This window comes from Oncorhynchus keta, chromosome 13, assembly GCF_023373465.1.
Source record: "Oncorhynchus keta strain PuntledgeMale-10-30-2019 chromosome 13, Oket_V2, whole genome shotgun sequence".
NCBI classification, from domain to species: Eukaryota; Metazoa; Chordata; class Actinopteri; order Salmoniformes; family Salmonidae; genus Oncorhynchus; species Oncorhynchus keta.
In genome coordinates this window covers 42327134-42352356 of record NC_068433.1, presented here as the reverse complement: position 1 = coordinate 42352356, position 25223 = coordinate 42327134, and the positions used below count along the sequence as shown (strand labels likewise).

At 50.4% G+C, this 25223-nt stretch overlaps 1 protein-coding gene across 1 annotated transcript in view; it reads right to left on the bottom strand.

Moving 5' to 3' along the window:
- LOC118372206 (transcription factor SOX-5-like) overlaps positions 1–25223 on the bottom strand; it is a 310655-nt gene that overhangs the window by 184075 nt on the left and 101357 nt on the right. The window contains exon 3 of the mRNA XM_052460188.1: positions 19600–19688. The gene's annotated coding sequence lies outside the window, so the exon portion shown is untranslated. The remainder of the gene's footprint in view (positions 1–19599; positions 19689–25223) is intronic.

The window sequence follows — 25223 nt, the reverse complement described above, 5'->3', positions numbered from 1 at the left end:
AGAAGAGGGAGGGGAGAGGAAAGGAGAAGAGGGAGGGGAGAGGAGAGGAGAAGAGGGGAGGGAGAGGAGAGGAGAAGAGGGGAGAGATATTATATAAAGAGAGGAGAGAGGAGAAGAGGGGAGGGAGAAGAGAGGAGAAGAGGGGAGGGGAGAGGAGAGGAGAAGAGGGGGAGGGGAGAGGGAGAGGAGAAGAGGAGGGGAGAGGAGAGGAGAAGAGGGAGGAGAGGAGAGGAGAAGAGGGGAGGGGAGAGGAAAGGAGAAGAGGGGAGGAGAGGAGAGGAGAAGAGGGAGGGGAGAAGGAGAAGAGGGGAGGGGAGAGGAGAGGAGAAGAGGGGGGGAGAGGAGAGGAGAAGGGGAGGGGAGAGGAGAGGAGAAGAGGGAGAGGAGAGGAAAGGAGAAGAGGAGGGGAGAGGAGAAGAGGGAGAGGGGGAGAGGAAAGGAGAAGAGGGGAGGGGAGAGGAGAGGAGAAGAGGGGAGGGGAGAGGAGAAGAGGGGAGGGGAGAGGAAAGGAGAAGAGGGGAGAGGAGAGGAGAAGAGGGGAGAGGAAAGGAGAAGAGGGGAGGGAGAGGAAAGGAGAAGAGGGGAGAGGAGAGGAGAAGAGGGAGGGGAGAGAAAGAGAAAGGGGAGGGGGAGAGGAGAGGAGAAGAGGGGAGGGGAGAGAGAGGAGAAGAGGGGAGGGAGAGGAGAGGAGAGGAGGGGAGAGGAAAGAGAAGAGGGGAGGAGAGGAGAAGAGGGAGGAGAGGAGAAGAAGGGAGGGGAGAGGAGAGGAGAAGAGGGGAGGAGAGGAAAGGAGAAGAGGGGAGGGGAGAGGAAAGGAGAAGAGGGGATGGGAGAGGAAAGGAGAAGAGGGGGGAGAGGAGAAGAGGGGAAGGAGAGGAGAGGAGGAGGGGAGAGGAAAGGAGAAGAGGGGAGGGGAGAAGAGAGGAGAAGAGGGGAGGGGGAGAGGAGAGGAGAAGAGGGGAGGGGAGAAGAGAGGAGAAGAGGGGAGGGAGAGGAGAGGAGAAGAGGGGAGGGGAGAGGAGAGGAAGAGGAGGGGAGAGGAGGAGAAGAGGGGAGGGAGAGAGGGGAGAGGAAAGGAGAAAGAGGAGAAGAGGGAGGAGAGGAGAGGAGAAAGGAGGGGAGAGGAGAGGAGAAGAGGGGAGGGAGAAAGGAGAAGAGGGGAGGGGAGAGGAGGGAGAAGAGGGGAGGGAGAGGAGAGGAGAAGAGCAGAGGGGGAGAGGAGAGGAGAAGAGGGAGGGGAGAGGAAAGGAGAAGAGGGGGGGGAGAAGAGAAAAGAGGGAGGAGAGGAGAGAGAAGAGGGGAGGGGAGAAGAGAGGAGAAGAGGGGAGGGGAGAGGAGAGGAGAAGAGGGGAGGGGAGAGGAGAGGAGAAGAGGGGAGGGGAGAGGAGAGGAGAAGAGGAGGGGAGAGGAGAGGAGAAGAGGGGAGGGGAGAGGAGAGGAGAAGAGGGGAGGGGAGAGGAGAGGAGAAGAGGGGAGGGGAGAGGAGAGGAGAAGAGGGGGAGGGGAAAGGAGAAGAGGGGAGGGGAGAGGAGAGGAGAAGAGGGGAGGGAGAGGAGAAGAGGGGAGAGGAAAGGAGAAGAGGAGGGGAGAGGAGAAGAGGGGAGAGGAAAGGAGAAGAGGGGAGGGGAGAGGAGAGGAGAAGAGGGAGGAGAGGAAAGAAGAGGGGAGAGGAAAGGAGAAGAGGGGAGGGGAGAGGAGAAGAGGGGAAAGGAGAAGAGGGGAGGGGAGAGGAGGAGAAGAGGGGGAGGGGGAGAGGAGAAGAGGGGGAGAGGAAAGGAGAAGAGGGGAGGGAGAGAGAGGAGAAGAGGGGAGGAGAGAGGGAGAGGGAAAGGAGAAGAGGGGAGGAGAGGAGAGGAGAAGAGGGGAGGAGAGGAGAAGAGGGGAGAGGAAAGGAGAAGAGGGGGGAGAGGAGAGGAGAAGAGGGGAGGGGAGAGAGAGGAAAGGAGAAGAGGGAGGGGAGAGGAAAGGAGAAGAGGGGAGGGAGAGGAAAGGAGAAGAGGGGAGGGGGAGAGGAGAAAGGAGGGGAGAGGAGAAGAGGAGAGGAAAGGAGAAGGGAGGGGAGAGGGAGAGAGGAGAAGAGGAGAGAGGGGAGAAAGAGGAGGAAAGGAGAAGAGGGAAGAGAGGAGAAGAGGGGAGAGGAGAGGAGAAGAGGGGAGGGGAAAGGAGAAGAGAAGGGGAGGAGAGAAGAGGGGAGAGGAAAGGAGAAGAGGGGAGGGGAGAGGAAAGGGGAGAGGAGAGGAGGGAGAAGAGAAAGAGGAGAAGAGAGGAGAAGAGGGAGGGGAGAGGAGAAGAGGGAGAGGAAAGGAGAAGAGGGGAGGGGAGAGGGAGAGGAGAAGAGGGGAGGGGAGAGGAGAGGAAGGGGAGGGAAGAGGGAAGAGGGAGAGGAAAGGAGAAGAGGGGAGGGGAGAGGAAAGGAGAAGAGGGGAGGGGAGAGGAGAAGAGGGGAGAAGGAGAAGAGGGGAGAGGAAAGGAGAAGAGGGGAGGGGAGAGGAGAGGAGAAGAGGGGAGGGGAGAGGGAGAGGAAAAGAGGGGAGAAGAGACAGAGGGGAGAGGAAAGGAGAAGAGGGGAGGGGAGAGGAAAGGAGAAGAGGGAGGGAGAGGAAAGGAGAAGAGGGAGGGGAGAGGAAAGGAGAAGAGGGGAGGGGAGAGGAGAGGAGAAGAGGGGAGGGGAGGAGGAGGAGAAGAGGGAGGGGAGAGGAGAAAGGGGAGGAAAGAGAAGAGGAGAAGAGGGAGGGAGAGGAAAGGAGAAGAGGGGAGGAGAGAGGAGAGGAGAAGAGGGGAGGGGAGAGGAAAGGAGAAGAGGGGAGGGGAGAGGAGAGGAGAAGAGGGGAGGGGAGAGGAGAAGAGGGGAGAGGAGAGGAGAAGAGGGGAGGGGAGAGGAGAGGAGAAGAGGGGAGGGGAGAGGAGAGGAGAAGAGGGGAGGGGAGAGGAGAAGAGAAGAAAGGAGAAGAGGGGAGAGGAGAGGAGAAGAGGGGAGGGGAGAGGAGAGGAAAGGAGAAGAGGGGAGGGAGAGGAAAGGAGAAGAGGGGGAGGGAGAGAGGAAAGGAGAAGAGGGGAGGGGAGAGGAGAGGAGAAGAGGGGAGGGGAGAGGAAAGAGAAGAGGGGAGGGGAGAGGAGAGGAGAAGAGGGGAGGGGAGAGGAGAGGAGAAGAGGGGAGGGGAGAGGAAGAGGAGAAGAGGGGAGGGGAGAGGAGAGGAGAAGAGGGGAGGGGAGAGGAAAGGAGAAGAGGGGAGGGGAGAGGAGAGGAGAAGAGGGGAGGGGAGAGGAAAGGAGAAGAGGGGAGGGGAGAGGGGAGAGGAGAAGAGGGAGAGGAGGGAGAGGAGGGGAGAGGAAAGGGGAGGGGAGGGAGAGGAAAGGAGAAGAGGGAGGGGAGAGGAAAGAGAAGAGGGGAGGGGAGAGGAGAGGAGAAGAGGGGAGGGGAGAGGAGAGGAGAAGAGGGGAGGGGGAGAAAGGAGAGGGGAGAAGAGGGGAGGGGAGAGCAGGAAGAGGAGAAGAGGGAGGGGAGAGGGGAGAGAGAGAAGAGGAGGGGAGAGGAAAGGAGAAGAGGGGAGGGGAGAGGAGAGGAGAAGAGGGGAGGGGAGAGGAGAGGAGAAGAGGGAGGGGAGAGGAGAGGAGAAGAGGGAGGGGAGGGAGAGGAGAAGAGGAGGGGAGAGGAGAGGAGAAGGGGAGGGGGAGAAGAAAGGAGAAGAGGAGGGGAGAGGAGAGGAGAAGAGGGGAGGAGAGGAAGGAGAAGAGAGGGAGAGGAGGAGGAGAAGAGGGGAGGAGAAGAGGGGAGAGGAGAGAGAGGAGGGGAGAAGAGGAGAAGAGGAGAGGAGAGGAGAAGAGGGGAGGGGAGAAGAGAGGAGAAGAGGGGAGGGGAGAGGAGAGAGAAGAGGGGAGAGGAGAGGAGAAGAGGGAGGGGAGAGGAAAGGAGAAGAGGGGAGGGGGAGAGGAGAAGAGGGAGGGGAGAGGAAAGGAGAAGAGGAGGGGAGAGGAAAGGGGAGGAGAGGAGAAGAGGGGGGGAGGAAAGAGAAGAGGGGAGAGGAGAGGAGAAGAGGAGAGGAGGAGAAGAGGGGAGGGGAGAGGAAAGGAGAAGAGGGGAGAGGAGAGGAGAAGAGGGGAGGGGAGAGGAAAGGAGAAGAGGGGAGGGGAGAGGAGAGGAGAAGAGGGGAGGGGAGAGGAGAGGAGAAGAGGGGAGGGGAGAGGAGAGGAGAAGAGGGGAGGGGAGAGGAAAGGAGAAGAGGGGAGGGGAGAGGAGAGGAGAAGAGGGGAGGGGAGAGGAGAGGAGAAGAGGGGAGGGGAGAGGAGAGGAGAAGAGGGGGAGAGGAAAGGAGAAGAGGGGAGGGGAGAGGAAAGGAGAAGAGGGATGGGAGAGGAAAGGAGAAGAGGAGGGGAGAGGAGAAGAGGGGGGGAGAGGAGAGGAGAAGAGGGGAGGGGAGAGGAAAGGAGAAGAGGGGAGGGGAGAAGAGAGGAGAAGAGGAGGGAGAAGAGAAGGGAGGGGAGAAGAGAGGAGAAGAGGGAGGGGAGAGGAGAGGAGGAGAAGAGAGGAGAAGAGGGGAGGGGGGAGAGGAGAGGAGAAGAGGGAGAGGAGAGGAGAGGAGAAGAGGGGAGGGGAGAAGAGAGGAGAAGAGGAGGGGAGAGGAGAGGAGAAGAGGGGGAGGGGAGAGGAGAGGAGAAGAGGGAGGGGAGAGGAAAGGAGAAGAGGGGAGGGGAGAGGAGAGGAGAAGAGGGGAGGGAGAGGAGAGGAGAAGAGGGGAGGGAGAGGAGGGAGAAGAGGGGAGGGGAGAGGAAAAAGGAGAAGAGGGGAGGGGAGAAGAGAGGAGAAGAGGGGAGGGGAGGAGAGGAGAAGAGGGAGGAGTAAGAGAGAGAAGGGAGGGGGGAGAGGAGAAGGGGGAGGGGAGAGGAGAGGAGAAGAGGGGGGGAGAGGAGAGGAGAAGAGGGGAGGGGAGAGGAGAGAGAAGAGGAGGGGGAGAAGAGAGGAGAAGAGGGGAGGGGAGAGGAGAGGAGAAGAGGGGAGGGAGAGGAGAGGAGAAGAGGGGAGGGGAGAGAAAGGAGAAGAGGAGGGGAGAGGAGAGGAGAAGAAGAGGGGAGGAGGAAGAGGGAGGGGAGAGAGAGGAGAAGAGGGGAGGGGAGAAGAGAGGAGAAGAGGGGAGGGGAGAGGGAGAGGAGAAGAGGGGGGGGAGAGAGAGGAGAAGAGGGGAGGGGAGAGGAAAGGAGAAGAGGAGGGGAGAGGAGAAGAGGGAGGGGAGAGGAAAGGAGAAGAGGGGAGGAGGAGAGGAGAAGAGGAGAAGAGGGGAGAGGAGAAGAGGAGGGGAGAGGAAAGGAGAAGAGGGGAGAGGAGAGGAGAAGAGGAGAGGAGAGGAGAAGAGGGGAGGGAGAGGAAAGGAGAAGAGGGAGAGGAGAGGAGAAGGGGGAGGGGAGAGGAAAGGAGAAGAGGGGAGGGGAGAGAGAGGAGAAGAGGGGAGGAGAGAGGAGGAGAAGAGGGAGGGAGAGGAGAGGAGAAGAGGGGAGGGGAGAGGAGAGAAGAGGAGGGGAGGGAGAGGAAGAGGAGAAGAGGAAAGGAGAAGAGGGGAGGGGAGAGGAGAGGAGAAGAGGGGAGGGGAGAGGAAAGGAGAAGAGGGGAGGGGAGAGGAGAGGAGAAGAGGGGAGGGGAGGAGAAGAGGGGAGAGGAGAGGAGAAGAGAGAGGAGGGAGGGAGAGGGGAGGGGAGAGGAAAGGAGAAGAGGGGAGGGAGAGGAGAGGAGAAGAGGGAGGGGAGAGGAAAGGAGAAGAGGGGGGAGAGAGGAGAGGAGAAGAGGGAGGGGGAGGAGAGGAGAGGAGAAGAGGGAGAAGGGAGGGAGAGGAAAGGAGAAGAGGGGAGGGAGAGGAGAAGAAGGGGAGAGGGAGAAGAGAGGGGAGAGGAAGGAGAAGAGGGGAGGGGAGAGGAAAGGAGAAGAGGGAGGGAGAGGAAAGGAGAAGAGAGAAGAGGGGAGAGAAGAGAGGGGAGAGGAGAGGAGAAGAGGAGGGAGAGGAGAGGAGAGAGGAGAGGGAGAGGAGAGGAGAAAGGAGAAAGAGAAGGGGGAGGGGAGGAGAGGAGAAGAGGGGAGGGGAGAGGGAGGAGAAGAGGGGAGGAGAAGAGAAGGGAGGGGAGAGGAGAAGAGGAGGGGAGAAGAGGAGAAGAGGGGAGGAGAGGAGAAGAAGGGGAGGGGAGAGGGAGAGGAGAAGAGGGGAGGGGGAGAGGAGAGGAGAAGAGGGGGAGGGAGAGGAAAGGAGAAGAGGGGAGGGGAGAGAAGGAGAAGAGGGGAGGAGGAGAGGAGAAGAGGGGAGGGAGGGAGAGGAGAAGAGGGGAGGGAGAAGAGAGGAGAAGAGGGGAGGGAGGGGAGGAGAAGAGGAGAGGAGAAGAGAAGGGAGGAAAGGAGAAGAGGAAGGAGAGAAGAGGGAGGGAGAGAGGGAGAGGGGAGGGAGAAGAGGAGGAGGGGAGAGGAGAAGAGGAGAGGGGGGGAGGAAAGGAGAAGAGGGGAGAGGAGAGAGGGAGGGGAGAGGAAAGGAGAAGAGGGGAGGGGGAGGGAGAGAGGGGAGAGGAGAAGGAGGGGAGGGGAGAGGAGGGGAGAGGAGAAGAGGGGAGGGGAGAGGAAGAGGAGAAGAGGGAGGAGAAGGGAGAGGAGGAAAGGAGAAGAGAGAGGGGAGAGGGGGAGAGGAGAGGAGAAGGGGAGGGGAGAGGAGAGGAGAAGAGGGGAGGGGAGAGGAAAGGAGAAGAGGGGAGGGGAGAGGAAAGGAGAAGAGGGAGGGGAGGAAAGGAGAAGAGGGGAGGAGGGAGAGGAGAAGAGGGGGGAGGAGAGAGGGGGAGGGAGAGGAGAAGAAGAGGGGAGGGGAGAAGAGAGGAGAAGAGGGGAGGGGAGGGAGAGGAAGAGGGGAGGGAGAAGAGAGGAGAAGAGGGAGGAGAGGAGAGGAGAAGAGGGAGGGGAGAGGAGAGGAGAAGAGGAGGGAGAGGAGAGGAGAAGAGGGGAGGGGGAGGGAGAGGAGAAGAGGGGAGGGAGAAGAGAGGAGAAGAGGGGAGGAGAGGAGAGGAGAAGAGGGGAGGGAGAGGAGAGAAGAGGGAGGGGAGGGAAAGGAGAAGAGGGGGAGAAGAGAGGGGAGGGGAGAGGAGAGGAGAAGAGGGGAGAGAGAGAGGAGAAGAGGGGAGGGGAGAGGAAAGGAGAAGAGGGGAGGGGGAGAAGAGAGGAGAAGAGGGAGGGGGAGGGGAGGAGAAGAGGGGAGGAGAAGAGAGAGAAGAGGGGAGGGGAGGGGAGAGGAGAAGAGGAGGGGAGGGGAGAAGAGGAGAAGAGGGGAGGAGAAGAGGGAGGGGGAGAGGAGGAGAAGAGGAGGGGGAGAAGAGAGGAGAAGAGGGGAGGGGGAGGAGGAGAAGAGGGGAGGGGAGAGGGAGAGGAGAAGAGGGGAGGGGAGAGGAAAGGAGAAGAGGAGGGGAGAGAGGAGAGGAGAAGAGGTGGAGGGGAGAGGAGAGGAGAAGAGGGGAGGGGAGAGGAGAGGAGAGAGGGGAGGGGAGAAGAGAGGAGAAGAGGGGAGGAGAGGGAGAGGAGAAGAGAGGGGGAGAGAGGAGAAGAGGGGGGAGAGGAAAGGAGAAAGAGGAGGAGAAGGGAGAGGAAAGGAGAAGAGGGGGGGGAGAGGAGAGGAAAGAGGGGAGAGAGAGGAGAAGAGGAGGGGAGAGGAAAGGGGAGAAGAGGGAAGAGGGAGAGGAAAGGAGAAGAGGAGAGGAAAGAGAAGAGGAGAAGAGGGGAAGAGGGAGAGAGGAAAGAAGGGGGGGAGAGGAGAAGAGGGGAGGAGGAGAGGAGAAGAGGGAGGGGAGAGGGAGAGGAGGGGAGGGGAGAGGAAAGGAGGGGAGAGGAGAGGAGAAGAGGGAGGGGAGAGGAGAGGAGAAAGGGGAGGGGAGAGGAGAGGAGAAGAGGGGAGGGGAGAGGAAAGGAGAAGAGGGAGGGGAGAGAAAGAAGAGGGAAGGAAAGGAGAAGATGGGAAGGGAGAGAGGAGAAGGGGAGGGAGGGAGGGAAGAGGGAGGAAAGGAAGAGGGAGAGGGAGAAGAGGGGAGGGAGAGAGAGAAGAGGGGAGGGGAGAGGAAAGGAGAAGAGGGGAGGGGAGAGAGGGAGAAGAGGGGGAGGGGAGAGGGGAAGAGGGGAGAAGAGGAGAAGAGGGAGAGGGAGAAGAGAGAGAAAGGGGAGGGGAGAGGAGAGGGGAGGGGAGGGGAGAGAGGAGAAGAGGGGAGGGGAGAGGAAAGGAGAAGAGGGGAGGGGAGGAGAAGAGGGGGAGGGGAGAGGAAAGGAGAAGAGGGGAGGGGAGAAGAGGAGAAGAGGGGGGAGAGGAAGAGGGGAGGGGAGAGGAAAGGAGAAGAGGGGAGAGGAGAGGGGGAGAGGAAAAGAGAGAGGGGAGGGGGAGAGGAAAGGAGAAGAGGGAGAGGAGAAGAGGGGAGGAGAGGAAAGGAGAAGAGGGGAGGGGAGAGGAGAAGAAGAGGAGAAGAAGAGGGGAGGGGAGGAGGAGGGGAGGGAGAGGAAAGGAGAAGAGGGGAGGGGAGAGGAAAGGAGAAGGAGAGGGGAGGGGAGAGGAAAGGAGAAGAGGGGAGGGGAGAGGAAAGGAGAAGAGGGGAGAGGAAAGGAGAAGAGGGGAGGAGGAGAGGAAAGGAGAAGAGGGGAGGAGGAGAAGAGGGAGGAGAAGAGGGGAGGGGGAGAGGAGAGAAGAGGAGAAGAGGGAAGAGGGGAGGGGGAGAGGAGAAGAGGGGAGGGGAGAGGGGAGAGGGGAGGAGAGGAGAAGAGGGGAGGGGAGAGGAAAGAGAAGAGGGGAGGGGAGGGAAAGGAGAAGAGGGGAGGAGAAGAGGAGGGGAGGGGAGAGGAAAGGAGAAAGAGGGGAGGGGAGAGGGAAAGGAGAAGAGGAGGGGAGGGGAGAGGAAAGAGAAGAGAAGAGGGGAGGGGAGAGAGGAAAGGAGAAGAGGGGAGGAGAAGAGGGGAGGGAGAGGAGAAGAGAGAGAAGAGAAGGGAGGGGAGAGGAAAGGAGAAGAGAGGGGAGGGGAGAGGGAGAGGAAAGAGAAGAGGGGAGGGGAGGGGAGAAGAGGGGAGGGGGGAGGAAAGGAGAAGAGAGAGGAAAGGAGAAGAGGGGATGGGAGAGGAGAAGAGGGGAGGGGAAAGGAGAAGAAAGGAGAAGAGGGAAGAGGGGAGGAGGAAAGGAGAAGAGGGAGGGAGAGGGAGAGGAGGGGGGAGAGGAAAGGAGAAGAGGAGGGAGAGGAGAGGAGAAGAGGGGAGGGAGAGGAAAGGAGAAGAGGGGAGGGGAGAGGAAAGGAGAAGAGGGGAGGGGAGAGGAGAGGAGAAGAGGGGAGGGGAGAGGAAAGAGAAGAAGGGGAGGGAGGGGAAAGGAGAAGGGGGAGGGGGAAAGGAGAAGAGGGAGGAGAGAGGAAAGGAGAAGAGGGAAAGGAGAGGAGAAGGGGAGGGAGGGAAAGGAAAGGAGAAGAAGGGGGGGAGGGGAGGAGGGGAGGGGAGGGGAAGGAGGAAGGGGAGGGAGAGGAAAGGAAATGAGGGGAGAGGAGGAGAAGAGAGAGGGAGGGAAAGGAGAAGAGGAGGAGGGAGGGAGAGGAGAAGAGGAGGGGAGAGGAAAGGAGAAGAGAGGGGAGAGGAAAGGAGAAGAGGGGGAGAGGGGAAAGGAGAAGAGGGGAGGGAGAGGAGAGGAGAAGAGGGGAGGGGAAGAGAAAGAGAAGAGGGGGGGAGAGGAAAGGAGAAGAGGGAAAGGGAGAGGGGAGGGGAGAGGAAAGGAGAAGAGGGGAGGGGAGAGGAAAGGAGAAGAGGGGAGGGGAGAGGAAGAGGGGAGGAGAGAGAGAGGGAGGGGAGGGGAGAGGAAAAGGAGAAGAGAGGAGAAGAGGGGGGGGAGGAAAGGAGAAGAGGGGGGGAGGAAAGGAGAAGAGGGGAGGGGAGGAGGAGGGCAGAGGAAAGGAGAAGAGGGGAGGGCAGAGGAAAGAAGAGAAGGAGGGGAAAGGAGAAGAGGAAGAGGAAAGAGAAGAGGGGAGGGAGAGGAGAGGAAAGGGAAAAGGAGAAGAAGGGGAGGGGAGGAAAGGAGAAAGGAGAAGAAAGGAGAAGAGGGAGGAGAGGAGAGGAAAGAGAAGGGGAGGGAGAGGAAAGGAGAAGAGGGAGGGGAGGGGAGGGAGGGGAGGGGAAAGGAGAAGAGGGGGGGCAGAGGAAAGGAGAAGAGGGGAGGGGAGGAAAGGAGAAGGGGGAGGCAGAGGAAAGGAGAAGAGGGAGGGGGAGGGAAAGGAGAAGAGGGGAGGGCAGAGGAAAGGAGAAGAGGGGGAGAGGAAAGGAGAAGGGGGAGGGCAGAGGAAAGGAGAAGAGGGGAGGGGAGGGGAGGGGAAAGGAGAAGAGGGGGAGGGCAGAGGAAAGGAGAAGAGGGGAGGGGAGGGGAAAGGAGAAGAGGGGAGAGGAAAGGAGAAGAGGGGGGGGAGAGGAAAGGAGAAGAGGGGAGGGGAGAGGAAAGGAGAAGAGGGGAGAGGAGAGGAAAGGAGAAGAGGGGAGGGGAGAGGAAAGGAGAAGAGGGGAGGGGAGAGGAAAGGAGAAGAGGGGAGGAGAGAGGAAAGGAGAAGAGGGGAGGGGAGAGGAAAGGAGAAGAGGGGAGGGGAGAGGAAAGGAGAAGAGGGGAGGGGAGAGAAAAACAGTAGGAAGGGAGAACATCTCTGCCCTCTTGTGTGCCTTGTGGCTGATAGTTGGGAATCTGGACACGCAATTCCTCTGTTTTACTAATCCTTTTTTCTTTAAGAGAGAGGAGGAGCAGAAAGGAGGTATTGTGGCGGTAGACAGTGCAGTAAAAGGGACCATACAGTACCAAATGGAGGTCGCTGGAAGACAATGGGTGCCCTTCACTGTTCATTCACACAGACTCCACAGCACTATCAAACAACTCTTTCTCCTCTCTCCCTCTCTTCTTTCTTTCTCTCCATCTGCCTTTCTTCTCCACATCACACAGGGGAACAATGGAGCCCCGGATGGCTGGCTGTCCATGGTGTCCATGTTCGAGACGAAGTTCACTCTCTCTCTCTCTCTCTCTCTCTCTCTCTCTCTCTCTCTCTCTCACTCTCTCACTTTCTCACTCTCTCTCTCTCTCTCTCTCTCTCTCTCTCTCTCTCTCTCTCTCTCTCTCACTCTCTCACTTTCTCACTTTCTCACTCTCTCACTCTCTCACTCTCTCTCTCACTCACCTTCTCCAGGCTCACCAAGAAACCCCAGGGGAGAGCGGAAGAGAGAAATAGCAGAGAGACTGAGAAAGGGAGAAAGAGGGAGCGAGAACAGAGCCTCTTTAGGAGAAAGCACTGACAACCTACCATGGGAAAAATTCAGGAATTTGTTGTAAGATAGTTCACATGAGGTACTTGTTGTGATTCAACTATATTCCTACAGAGGCCAGATTTAAAAAAGGTTATTCAGAGGGGGGCAGACATTTTCTACATGGTATTACTCATAAGACCGGTAATAAGAAACAATGCACAAACACAATTATAATCTTATAAGGCACTCATATTCAAATAAATGTTGCTGAAAGTTTATTTTAAAGGTCTTTAAGATTAGCCTAATTCAGTGCATCAAATTGTTTAAATAATGGAACAAATGTTCACTTATAACAAAGTTGACCTGCAACACATTAATACATTTCTACTTTTCTATCTGTTTTACATACATATATTCATCTTTTGTTTTTATTTAGACATAGTTCATGCATAAAAGTTGACCAGCATCCCATTCTGTTCTATTTTCCATTTCTTTATAATTCAGTTATTTTATTGGTCTTGTTTGGTTGTCTTTTTAACACAGATAAACCTTTTATGTATGGCTAGCTTTAGCGCAGAGGTCTCGCTCACCCGCGTCAGTAGAGAACAGCTCCCTATAACAAACTGCACTACCTCTGCGGGGACTTAAACTCATCAAATCTCCTAAAAGTATACCATGATGCTCAGCAGACTACGAAGCAACGTTGCAGGCTAGATGATGATCGGACCCTGACCCTGTACCCCTGTTAGCAGTTCTGATTGGCTTTAACTGGTATGTCCGGTGATATTGTTTGACAGTACTTAATGGATACTACCATTGGAGAATATTGAACGAGAGCTCTTTTTGGCACTAAACATCGGATTTCTGCGGGGATCTAAGGGCCATACTAAATTGATAAACGGCCCGGATCTGAGCTGCGGGTCGCCAGTTGAATAGCCCTGCCATAAACAACTAAAGTACAAGACAAGGCGAACATTGATGCGCTCTCTAGTCAAACCAATAAGAAATACCCTTAATTGTGTTGTTTTTCAATTAGAATAAATTGATTGAATTCAGAATGTAACTACTGTAATTTAATACAAGCCCATGGGAAATACTGATTGGTTTGTGCCAGTCAACCACATGACAGTTCTCTTATGGTAGTCTTTCAGTAGTCCTCTAACTAGGATACTCCCCTATGGCCTGAGGGCTAATGATGTGAATACTGGATCAGTGATCAGTATGTCTACATCCCAAATGGCACCCTATTCCCTATATAGTGCACTACTTTAAACCAGGACCCATTGGGTCTTGGTCAAAAGTAGTGCACTATGTAGGAAAAAAGGGGGTCATTTGGGACACATAGTGTATGTGTGTGTCCTCTGGAATGGATACCAGGGTGTTCTAATGAACAAGTACTCTTCACTTGAAACCCCTTCGTCTCCTGTCTCGGAATCAGGCTATACACACACACACACACACACACACACACACACACACACACACACACACACACACACACACACACACACACACACACACACACACACGCAGAGCGGCAGATATGTCTGAGAATATATTAAAGAAGAGGGGTAGAGAGATAGTCAGTGAATACCAATGGATCGACTGACATCTCAGTGACACCCCAATAACATTCACCTGTTAATCTGTAACCTTCATCATGATGTAGATAGTCTCTCCTATTACCACTGGTCCAAGATCTTTATTCATCCACCTCTTGGTTAAGGTTAGGATTGGGGGTGAGGGTAAACTGATCGTAGATATGTGGTTAACAGCTACTTCTACCTCAAGCCTCTGTGACATCTCAAACATGTGGGCTGCACATCATTCAACATTTCCTGTGTTTGTCTCAGAGCATCACTAACACTGGACCACTGTTAGGAACTGTAGTTTCAGGGTCATCGGTTCAGCACCAACCGCCAACCATTCACAGTCATCCAAGTCAAACAGACTAGACCCATAGAGGACAACAGGAAATAACACCAAGCTTAAGAGACACTAAACCGAGAACTAACACCTTCAGTCAGTCCCAGACAGACAAAAAACAAAACCTAGCCAGGATGGTCCTCTGTAGCTCAGTTGGAAGAGCATGATACTTATAATGCCAGGGTAGTGTGTTCAATTCCTGGGACCATACATAATGTGTATGCATACATGACTCTAAGTCACTTTTGATAAAAGTGTATGTTAACTGGCATATATGTTTCTATAAAAGGCTAGAACAGATAACCTTCAGAGCCAGATCATTGAGAACGACAAGGAACACCTTCCGTCATGTTCAGACAAGACAACAGTAACGGCTAATTGAGACTAAAGTGAGTGTACACTAGGGTGATAACCTGTGTCCTCACTCGTAATAGTGCCTTGACACTAGGTTGAACCCTGTTTTTAACACACACCCCAGTGGCTCGCAGTCTCTGACTGTCTAAGTCACGTTTAATTACCTGTGTGTCTGTGAAGGTGGAACCTTGTAGCCCCAACCCATTGTAGCACTCAGGGAGATGGGGATTGATGCACACTCAGCGACCCCTCTGATTGGGGTTAACAGTGTGCTCATTTGCATGAAGGTGGGGCTTCATTAGCAGGGAACTCTGGGAGAGATATTGACCTCCGGTGCAAATATACTGAGCAAGAGGGACCGTTATTAAAGCCTGTCGCATGCTTCCCAGTCGAAACAGTTTGCGTATATATTATGACGAAATGTTGTGATGTTTTTGTTCATTTTTCAGTTCAGCAAGGTATTGTTTTCGGGAGCTGAAGTGTACGCCCCTTCGTCAGTGATTGGTCAACAGCACTCCTCTGTAGTAGAGTGGGAACTATGGACGGGATTCTACAATGAAGAGTTTGTTGTCATTCAACGAGAGACGACTAGTTTTCTCTTGAGAAATACTACACCAAACATCTTAGTTAAATGTCAAATTGAACTACTAAGAACTTCAAAATTAATTATAGATTTCTTGATTTATCTTAGATTAATTTGACTATTTTGAGGAAGTGGCTATGTTGTTGCTATGTTGGCTCAAGAGTGACAAACAGCAGTAATATTGCTACTTTTTTCTCGTTTTTTAAGCGAACACACAGACACATTTGTAACCGATGTGAAATGGCTAGCTAGTTAGCGGGGTGCGGTCTAATAGCGTTTCAATCAGTGGGGTCACTCGCTCTGAGACCTTGGAGAGATGGGTAACAATGCTTTGTGGGAGGCAGTTGTTGATGTGCAGAGGGTCCCTGGTTCAAGCCCAGGTAGGGGCGAGGAGAGGGAAGGAAGCTATACTGTTACATTGATGCTGTTGACCTGGATCACAGGGGGGGTGGGTGAGTGTAACTGATGTGAAATGGTTAGCGGGGTGCGCGCTAATAGTGTGCAGAGTGTCCCTGGTTCGAGCCCAGGTGGGGGCGAGGACAGGGACAGAAGCTAGACTGTTACACACACACACAGAGACACCCACAACATTGAAGATTAGCTTATTATTAGATAGACAGAGTGGACTCTTCACTTGGCGACACCTGCACTTCAGCAAAACACACACACAAGGTGGTGGTGGGTCTGTCCCTGTCCAGTCATGTATAATGCAGAGGGAGGGTAGGGCCTGCTGTTGTCTGTCCCCGGGGGTTCCATCAGGGGGGACAGTGGATTAATCATTTAACAGCACGTGACAAAATGGAACAGGATAAATAAATAAAATGTAATGGCTTCTGTAAACAGAGCACACACTGTGCACACATACCTTTATACACACACACACATGAAAACACACACACACACAGGTGGCCCTCTTTTAACCTGGTGACACATTCAGAGGACTCTAATGCCCCCTTTCAGTTGGCCGCACAAACACACACACAGCTCGTCCATCCCCACCCTCACAGAGACTGTCCAGTCAAGTGTAGTTAGTGTGTCACAGAATGGCCCTGACAATATGGAGACTGATATTGTTCTGAAACCCAGCTGCATTATCAACTTCTACTGGATATATGAACTGCATTATATCAAACATGTCCCTCACACTGGTTTAAATAGATGGATATCAAACAGGGGTGTGAGTGAGTGAGTGAGTGAGTGAGAGAGAGAGAGAGAGAGAGAGAGAGAGAGAGAGAGAGAGAGAGAGAGAGAGAGAGAGAGAGAGAGAGAGAGAGAGAGAGAGAGAGAGAGAGAGAGAGAGAGGGAGAGAGAGGGAGAGAGAGAGAGAGAGAGAGAGAGAGAGAGAGAGAGAGAGAGAGAGAGAGAGAGAGAGAGAGAGAGAGAGAGAGAGAGGAAGAAGAGAGAGAGAGAGAGAGAGAGAGAGAGAGAGAGAGAGAGAGAGAGAGAGAGAGAGAGAGAGAGAGAGAGAGAGAGAGAGAGAGAAAGAGAGGAAGGAAGAGAGAGAGAGAGAGAGAGAGAGAGAGAGAGAGAGAGAGACAGAGAGAGAGGGAGAGAGAGAGAGAGAGAGAGAGAGAGAGGGGGGCGAGGGGGTTGTGTGATCATTATTAAAGTGATGGGTCCTGTTCGGGAAGGCTGTAGCTTGTGAATAATAATGTGTGGTGACCTTGACGTGGAGGACCTGCTATTCCTATATGGTACACACTAGTACACACACTCTAATGACATCAAACACGGTGATGACATCAGACAGGGGAACAGGATCCCCTGCCTGCATGACTCATTTACAAGACAAGACTCCCCACTTTCCCTACAGGAGACCCCCTCCCCACTCTCCTCTCCCACTGTCTCCTCTGCTCTGCCTCCCCCTACTGTTATCCCTTTCTAAATCTTCATTACCTGGCCATGCTGGAAAAGACATAGGAACAGTGCTTTGAAACCACAAAAGAACCTCCTAACTCTACAGAACATGAATGAAAACATCCCAGATTTGTTTCAGTATGTGCATGCACACCCTTGTGTGTGTGTGTGTGTGTGTGTGTGTGTGTGTGTGTGTGTGTGTGTGTGTGTGTGTGTGTGTGTGTGTGTGTGTGTGTGTGTGTGTGTGTGTGTGTGTGTGTGTGTGTGTGTGTGTGTGTGTGTGTGTGTGTGTGTGTGTGTTTCTGTGCAAGCTTCACCTCTCTCTCTCTTTCAGCTCAGTGCCAGAACAACGGGCCTCAAACTGTTCAGCTACAACTGTTCCAAGTCCCAATCATTACAGCTTGCCACAAATAATTAATTTTCTCATTCCTCATAAAGATGTATAAAAAATTACCATGTTATTATACTCTGCCACTCTCCGGAGGCAGCAGAAGACCAGATTTAATTGAAAATTCTTTCTGCACATTAAATTAAATCCATAAATAAGAGTTTAGGCATTGGTAGAGGAAGCATATGTTCGTTAGTCCAGACAGGCGGCAGTAATGGCTGCTGTAATGTTTTAATAGCTGCTCTCTCCAAGCACCGATACGTTCCCATCATTCCACTGATCACAGCCAGTCACAGGCAAGCTAGTGGCCAATTACAGAGCTCTATACCATGGTCACTATAGAAGGACGAGGACAGGGGCAGGGACGAGACAGACAAGCACAAGGGACAGTCTGATATTCTGTCTGGATCAGAGACACAGCATATGAATACTGATGTTTGGAGGACATTACAATGAGAATGCCTAGAGGTTGGACATTGATGTTTTACATGGTGAAAATGTCCTCAAAAGGGGGTTTCATTTCCATGATCATTAGACAATATATTCAATATATGTACAGTATCTATAGGAGAATACAAAGTGTTTATAGGAAACTGGAGGGACCATGTTTGATGATGCTTTATACACATACAAGCACACACAGCGGGTAGAGGTCCCCTCCGCTTCACACACACACACAGTGGGCAGTGTTCGGGTCAGTGTAACAGAATGGTGACCGCTGCCAAACCAATCTCATAATCATGCCTGGGATATGACCACAAGCTGTGAACATAACACTGCAGTGACACGATGGAGTCACACACACACACATGCATAGATACACACACACACACGCACACACAAACACACATAGATGCACACGCAAACATAGATGCACACACACACACTCACACTCACAATTGTGTATCTAACAATACTCCAGAGATGAACTGAGTAATAGTTATTAGCAATAACATCATTAGTTATAATGTACTGTTAGTGTAAAGTGGGTCACATGATTAGTTATAATGTACTGTTAGTGTAAGGTGGGTCACATCATTAGTGATAATGTACTGTTACTGTAAGGTGGGTTACATCATTAGTTATAATGTACTGTTAGTGTAAGGTGGGTCACATCATTAGTTATAATGTACTGTTAGTGTAAGGTGGGTCACATCATTAGTGATAATGTACTGTTAGTGTAAGGTGGGTCACATCATTAGTGATAATGTACTGTTACTGTAAGGTGGGTCACATCATTAGTTATAATGTACTGTTACTGTAAGGTGCGTCACATCATTAGTTATAATGTACTGTTAGTGTAAGGTGGGTCACATCATTAGTTCTAATGTACTGTTACTGTAAGGTGGGTCACATTAGTTATATTGTACTGTTTGTGTAAGGTGGGTCACATCATCAATATCATTAGTTCTAATGTACTGTTAGTGTAAGGTTGGTCACATCATTAGTTCTAATGTACTGTTAGTGTAAGGTGGGTCACATCATTAGTTCTAATGTACTGTTAGTGTAAGGTTGGTCACATCATTAGTTATAATGTACTGTTAGTGTAAGGTGGGTCACATCATTAGTTATAATGTACTGTTAGTGTAAGGTGGGTCACATCATTAGTTCTAATGTACTGTTAGTGTAAGGTGGGTCACATCATTAGTTCTAATGTACTGTTAGTGTAAGGTTGGTCACATCATTAGTTATAATGTACTGTTAGTGTAAGGTGGGTCACATCATTAGTTCTAATGTACTGTTAGTGTAAGGTGGGTCACATCATTAGTTCTAATGTACTGTTAGTGTAAGGTGGGTCACATCATTAGTTCTAATGTACTGTTAGTGTAAGGTGGGTCACATCATTAGTTCTAATGTACTGTTAGTGTAAGGTTGGTCACATCATTAGTTATAATGTACTGTTAGTGTAAGGTGGGTCACATCATTAGTTCTAATGTACTGTTAGTGTAAGGTGGGTCACATCATTAGTTCTAATGTACTGTTAGTGTAAGGTGGGTCACATCATTAGTTATAATGTACTGTTAGTGTAAGGTGGGTCACCTCATTAGTTATAATGTACTGTTAGTGTAAGGTTGGTCACATCATTAGTTATAATGTACTGTTAGTGTAAGGTGGGTCACATCATTAGTTATAATGTACTGTTAGTGTAAGGTGGGTCACATCATTAGTTCTAATGTACTGTTAGTGTAAGGTGGGTCACATCATTAGTTCTAATGTACTGTTAGTGTAAGGTGGGTCACATCATTAGTTATAATGTACTGTTAGTGTAAGGTGGGTCACATCATTAGTTATAATGTACTGTTAGTGTAAGGTGGGTCACATCATTAGTTATAATGTACTGTTAGTGTAAGGTGGGTCACATCATTAGTTCTAATGTACTGTTAGTGTAAGGTTGGTCACATCATTAGTTATAATGTACTGTTAGTGTAAGGTGGGTCACATCATTAGTTCTAATGTACTGTTAGTGTAAGGTGGGTCACATCATTAGTTCTAATGTACTGTTAGTGTAAGGTGGGTCACATCATTAGTTCTAATGTACTGTTAGTGTAAGGTGGGTCACATCATTAGTTCTAATGTACTGTTAGTGTAAGGTTGGTCACATCATTAGTTATAATGTACTGTTAGTGTAAGGTGGGTCACATCATTAGTTCTAATGTACTGTTAGTGTAAGGTGGGTCACATCATTAGTTCTAATGTACTGTTAGTGTAAGGTTGGTCACATCATTAGTTCTAATGTACTGTTAGTGTAAGGTGGGTCACATCATTAGTTCTAATGTACTGTTAGTGTAAGGTTGGTCACATCATTAGTTATAATGTACTGTTAGTGTAAGGTGGGTCACATCATTAGTTATAATGTAGTGTTAGTGTAAGGTGGGTCACATCATTAGTTCTAATGTACTGTTAGTGTAAGGTGGGTCACATCATTAGTTATAATGTACTGTTAGTGTAAGGTGGGTCACATCATTAGTTCTAATGTACTGTTAGTGTAAGGTAGATCACAGCATTAACCCTCTAAGCCCTGTCTAAGCTGGGGGAGGGGGATTCTACTAAGCTTTATGGAATTGTTTTAAAATGGTCATATCAAGGATCGTACCAAGGATCATTTAGCTATTTGATTTTGAACTTTAAGAGCCCTTAAGGTATCCCTAAAAATAAAAAAAGGAACAAAGTGGCTCTCGAGCCTCTAGAGTAAAAAACGTGCGGCTGTGCATAGAAGCGTCTGCTAAATAGCATATTAACTATCCTTACCAGTCAGTGAGTGGTGGTGCTGTGTGGTTCAGTTCTGAAGCTGGAGTCACTTTAGTCCAGGGTGAGAGAAGACTAGGCTCCACCGACCCCTACACAGTACAAACACACAGAGAGAAACATACACCATTAGACACACAATGTTAAACCCCTTTGGAGATATGGGAACTCTACTATAAAGGTATACCATCCCTTAAAGTGGACAATCACAATGACACTAACAGCTGTGGAGACAACGGAATCACGACTGACATCAGGAAGCATGTCAACGTAACAGCTTAGACAGTGTTTACAGGAAGAACAGTTCACACCATGAAGATGTGACAACTAGCCACACATACTGAACAAGATACCAGTTAATAACAAGGAAACAGGAACTGTAGTCGTGAATGTTAAATATGTCACCTTTTAGTTCATGAATAGATGGCAAGCACTTTATGCCGGGACTGTGATCTCAGTATTCTGTTAGTCCCCGTGGAAAAACAGGATTGTGTTGAACACACACACACACAATCACCCCTCCACCGCACACACATACACACACATAACCCTCCTCATCCTCATCATCTCATGTTAATGAAATCCTCAGAGACAATGAGCTATTTTGAGGCCAAATCACTGACAGAAATCCATTTTTTTCCCAGTGAAAAGATCAGGAAAAACATCTGATGTTCATCAGATTGGATTCACCTCTAAGTTGTTCTCAACGTTCCTGACGATTACCGTTCCTCTATCTCATCAGCGAATGCTCCGTCTATTGCATGTTTTTGGACAATGAGCACAGTGAGATATATAATGCATAAAACCTCTTAACAAACACATTCATAAAAACCTTCTTAATTTAAAACACATAAACAGAAGCCATTTTAACACACACACACACACACACACACACACACACACACACACACACACACACACACACACACACACACACACACACACACACACACACACACACACACACACACACACACACACACACACACACACACACACACACACACACACACACACACACACAGAAAAGGTTAGAGGTATCTCCAAGCAGCTAAACACCAAAACACTGCCTGTTCTCTCCTTCTCTCCTCCCTCCATCCCTCCGTCCTTTCTCCCCTTCTCCCCCTTCTACAGATGGATCATTAGCCCCAGTTCATTTGTGTTGCAGCTCCCAGAGATGTATGATGTTATACACATGATGACCTTAACACTGATTCATGTGTTTGTTTTGTATGACCGTGTTTTTCTTTCTGTTTTGCATTTTGTATTTATATTTTGACGTGTGTATTTTCTGTCATTTATGTCATTCAGGGCTCATCTGTAGAGACCTTGGTCTCAGTATGACTCCCTGATAACGGTTAAATAAAATCCCCTTACAGTACACACACCACCAAGTCATCAGATTGGAGAGTGTACAGTTTGTATCTTGTCAGAACATTGGCGATGTGATTTGGGGACTGGTGGTTGTTCTGAACATTGGAGATGTGATTTGGGGACTGGTGGTTGTTCTGAACATTGGAGATGTGATTTGGGGACTGGTGGTTGTTCTGGACATTGGAGATGTGATTTGGGGACTGGTGGTTGTTCTGAACATTGGAGATGTGATTTGGGGACTGGTGGTTGTTCTGAACATTAGAGATGTGATTTGGGGACTGGTGGTTGTTCTGAACATTAGAGATGTGATTTGGGGACTGGTGGTTGTTCTGAACATTAGAGATGTGATTTGGGGACTGCTGGTTGTTCTGTACATTAGAGATGTGATTTGGGGACTGGTGGTTGTTCTGAACATTAGAGATGTGATTTGGGGACTGGTGGTTGTTCTGAACATTAGAGATGTGATTTGGGGACTGCTGGTTGTTCTGAACATTAGAGATGTGATTTGGGGACTGCTGGTTGTTCTGTACATTAGAGATGTGATTTGGGGACTGGTGGTTGTTCTGAACATTAGAGATGTGATTTGGGGACTGCTGGTTGTTCTGTACATTAGAGATGTGATTTGGGGACTGGTGGTTGTTCTGAACATTAGAGATGTGATTTGGGGACTGGTGGTTGTTCTGAACATTAGAGATGTGATTTGGGGACTGCTGGTTGTTCTGTACATTAGAGATGTGATTTGGGGACTGGTGGTTGTTCTGAACATTGGAGATGTGATTTGGGGACTGATGGTTGTTCTGATCATTAGAGATGTGATTTGGGGAGTGGTGGTTGTTCTGAACATTAGAGATGTGATTTGGGGACTGGTGGTTGTTCTGAACATTAGAGATGTGATTTGGGGACTGGTGGTTGTTCTGAACATTAGAGATGTGATTTGGGGACTGGTGGTTGTTCTGAACATTAGAGATGTGATTTGGGGACTGGTGGTTGTTCTGAACATTGGAGATGTGATTTGGGGACTGGTGGTTGTTCTGAACATTAGAGATGTGATTTGGGGACTGGTGGTTGTTCTGAACATTAGAGATGTGATTTGGGGACTGGTGGTTGTTCTGAACATTAGAGATGTGATTTGGGGACTGCTGGTTGTTCTGAACATAAAATGACACAAAAAAACACCAACGATGGTAATCGTTAATCATTGAGAACCGTCCTCTGTCCATGCCATTGGTCACGTAACACATAACACGTATCTCTCTCTCTCTATGTCTCTCTCTCTCTCTCTCTCTCTCTCTCTCTCTCTCTCTCTCTCTCTCCCTCTCTCTCTCTCACCCTCACCCTCACACTGGGCCGCTGAGAGAGGGACAAGTATTTACATGTATTTACACACACAAAGACACTAACCCTAACCCTATGCACTTAGGAGATGTCTACACAACAGCCTTCACATGAGCTATGGATGGAAGAACAAACAATGGAGCTTCCTACAGCATGCTTTAGAGAGTGTGTGGGTGCGAGGGTGTGTTTATCCGTGCGTTCATCTCTGTGTGTGTGTGTGTGTGTGTGTGTGTGTGTGTGTGTGTGTGTGTGTGTGTGTGTGTGTGTGTGTGTGTGCGTGTGTGTGTGTGTGTGTGTGTGTGTGCGTGTGCTTTTACTGTGTGCCTTTACTCCAGCGTCCCTGTTTTCCTATAGTGGCCAGAGTGAAACTGAACACAATCCCTTGGCCTGATCACACTCGTATTTACCCTAACACATAAACACATTCTCCCAGAAACCATGATTAAAATCTGCCTTTGTTGCTGTGGCTCCATGTCCCTGCTATCTCCCGATGGAGGCCTGTGAGACTGCTATTCTACTACTCTGCAGTGTTAATCCACTGTGGTGGTTGAAAGGGCTGTAATGAGTTCCCGGTTGTGAATGGAATCTATAGTTTGGTAGTGTCCAGACCTATTCTTTATAGCAGAGAGAGTTAGAGAGAGAGAGAGAGAGAGAGACCGTAAGACCCTCTGCTTACATTACGAAGTTCCCACAAAGTTCATACAACGTTCCCACAACGTTCACATAAGGGTGTGAGAACGAGAGGGATACAGTAGAAAGAGGGAGAGCCGGGCAGCCAGATAGAGCCAGGCAGCCAGATAGAGTAGGTAACTGAAAACACAGTGACAGTAGCTCTTGAGTGTTTTGCTTATCTGGACAACCAGACATAAAGACACGAGCATCATCAGTTCACGCCACTCATTTATCTGCACACAATCTGGAGACTCACTCTGTCATAGACAACTAATACACACACTCCATAATTAAGAGGGCAACGCACACCATAATTACAAGGACAACACACTCCATAATTAAGAGGGCAACACACACCATAATTACAACCGTAAAAGGGCAACACACTCCATAATTAAAAGGGCAACACACGCCATAAAAGGGCAACACACTCCATAATTACTTATATGACAAATGTATCCTTTTGCTTTGAAGGTTGCGTTGCAATTACAACTCATTTGGAGGACAGTGAGGACAGAGGGACTTACTCAGACAGACATACAGGATGTTTGAACATCTGACCGGGCATGCTTTTGAAAGTTTTGATTAAATTAGGGAAAGGAGGCAACGGAGACTGGTACAGAGAAGCTAGGGGGTCCTGGAGAACGACCTGGAGGGTGTAACCTCTCGCTAGGAGCGGAGTCTGATGACGGGGTGCTCATCCAACTGTGGATATATTGGGAGGGGGCGTTTGGGGGGCATGGGTGGTGTCATGTAGAGGAGGGGTTGGAGGTGTGTGTGTGTGTGTGTGTGTGTGCGTGCGTGCGTGTGTGTGTGCGTGCGTGTGTGTGTGTGTGTGCAGAGCGGCAGCAACAGAGGGAGTTGTGAGGGAGGTGGTGATGAGTAGAGTTGAACACTGATCCTGCTTTATTGAATGAATAAAGCCCATCTCATCACACGTGAACACACACACAGAATGACACCAAATCTACTCCGCTTTATCACGTTGCACACGCATTGTCTGTTCACACAACCACTTCCGGGGTCACACACAGTACGTAGGTGTCACGCACACACGACAGGGTTACACACACCTCATATTTACAATATTATACATTCACATATGTCACACACACACATACACAAGCACAAACACACCCACTTCCTACCAGGATTAGGGTCAATTCCATCTCATTTAGAGGGGTGAATATGAAGATAGTCAGCATCTGAAACAATGTCATGTTCTGTCTGAGTTGAATGGGTTGAATTAAAGTTGATGATTGGAAGGTCTGAGAATCTTTTGTGTTCAACACACAGATAGGCATCTCATTCTAATATACAGATCCTTTTCAAAATGAGTAAATATAAAAAAGTTTTCCTACTTGACTAAGTTCATGGTCCTCGCTTCTCATTGACATTGAGAGATGAGAACATAGGGCCCTTTCGGTCATTAACTTTCAAGGCTGCATTTGAGTGCTATTTAACGTGTCTAATGAAAAGGCTTCCGTACACAAGTACAGGTACACAAATATTGAATAGTTGAATAGCTGAATTGTTGTCTGGGCTATTATCATCTATGGTAAGATATAGCATTGGTAGCTGATGACCTTGAATTCTCTCACTCCCCTTCTTTCTCTCCCATTCACTCTCAAAGTGCAACACTCTGAAAGCTGTGAGATACATAGAGGTCACCATCTCAGAGCCCTGGTACCATCCACACACACACACACACACACACACACACACACACACACACACACACACACACACACACACACACACACACACACACACACACACACACACACACACACACACACACACACACACACACACACACACACACCTCCAACCCCTCCTCTACATGACACCACCCATGCCCCCCAAACGCCCCCTCCCAATATATCCACAAGGGTCACAGATAGTCCCTATACGAAAACGTGATTTCCTATGTTTTATATATATTTCCACACTTTGTGTTTGGAATAATACTGTGAAATTGTGAAAATGATTATAATGCCCTTTTAGTGTATGAAATATCAGACTGTTTCAATGGTGACATCAACATGCGCTAAAATAGAAAGACAGTTCCACACCTCTATGCCAATAGCAGCTCGTTTTCATGTTCCCCCTCCCCACTCTGACCACTCCCAAACAGTCCCAGACAGTCCTAGACAGTCCCAGACAGTCCTAGCACAACTCTTGCTTGAGAAATGGCTCTTTGTTAAGAAGCTACAATATTCAGCTTTCTTTTTGACCATTTTAAT